A 557-nucleotide genomic window follows, 5' to 3' on the forward strand; every position below is an offset into this window, starting at 1 on the left:
CGCTCTCCCTTTACTTGCTTTCTCCTCCTTCTCCCTCTGTGTCTCCAGCCTGTGAGAAGGCTGCGTTTAATGCAGACACCAGCAGTAGGGAGGGCCCTTACCCCACACCCTGTGCAGGGGAAGTGCCTCCCCCCAAAGGCCGCCCAGGGCTGAGCACCCCACCCCCAGCTGAGGAAGGGAGGAGGGAGAGAAAGAGAAACCCACGGGGCCTCTGGGGCACAGCCCTGAGGAGCCCCGGTGTTTGGTTTCAATTAGGAGGACAAATTCCAGGAAGCCAGGCCAGTGCTGGGGGCGGGGGGTGCTCAGAGCAGGGCTCAGAATGAGGAGGCCCCTGGAATCTGGCTGCAGGAAGAGGCTCCCTTAGGGTGAGGGGCCCGTTGGGGAAGAAGCCTGGCCCCCAGGGCCCGGTTGAGGTCCCAGTTCATAGCTACCAACTTGCAGTGTGCTGTCAGGGGTGTGGAGAACATGGGTCAGGTGCCTGGCACCCCGTAGGCTCTTGTGGGCCCAGGAAGTGGGGGCCAGCAGTGCTTCTGTTCATGCTTACACTGTTCTACACG

The sequence above is a fragment of the Lipotes vexillifer genome, unplaced genomic scaffold (assembly GCF_000442215.2).
Source record: "Lipotes vexillifer unplaced genomic scaffold, Lipotes_vexillifer_v1.1 scaffold1003, whole genome shotgun sequence".
Lineage (NCBI taxonomy): Eukaryota > Metazoa > Chordata > Mammalia > Artiodactyla > Lipotidae > Lipotes > Lipotes vexillifer.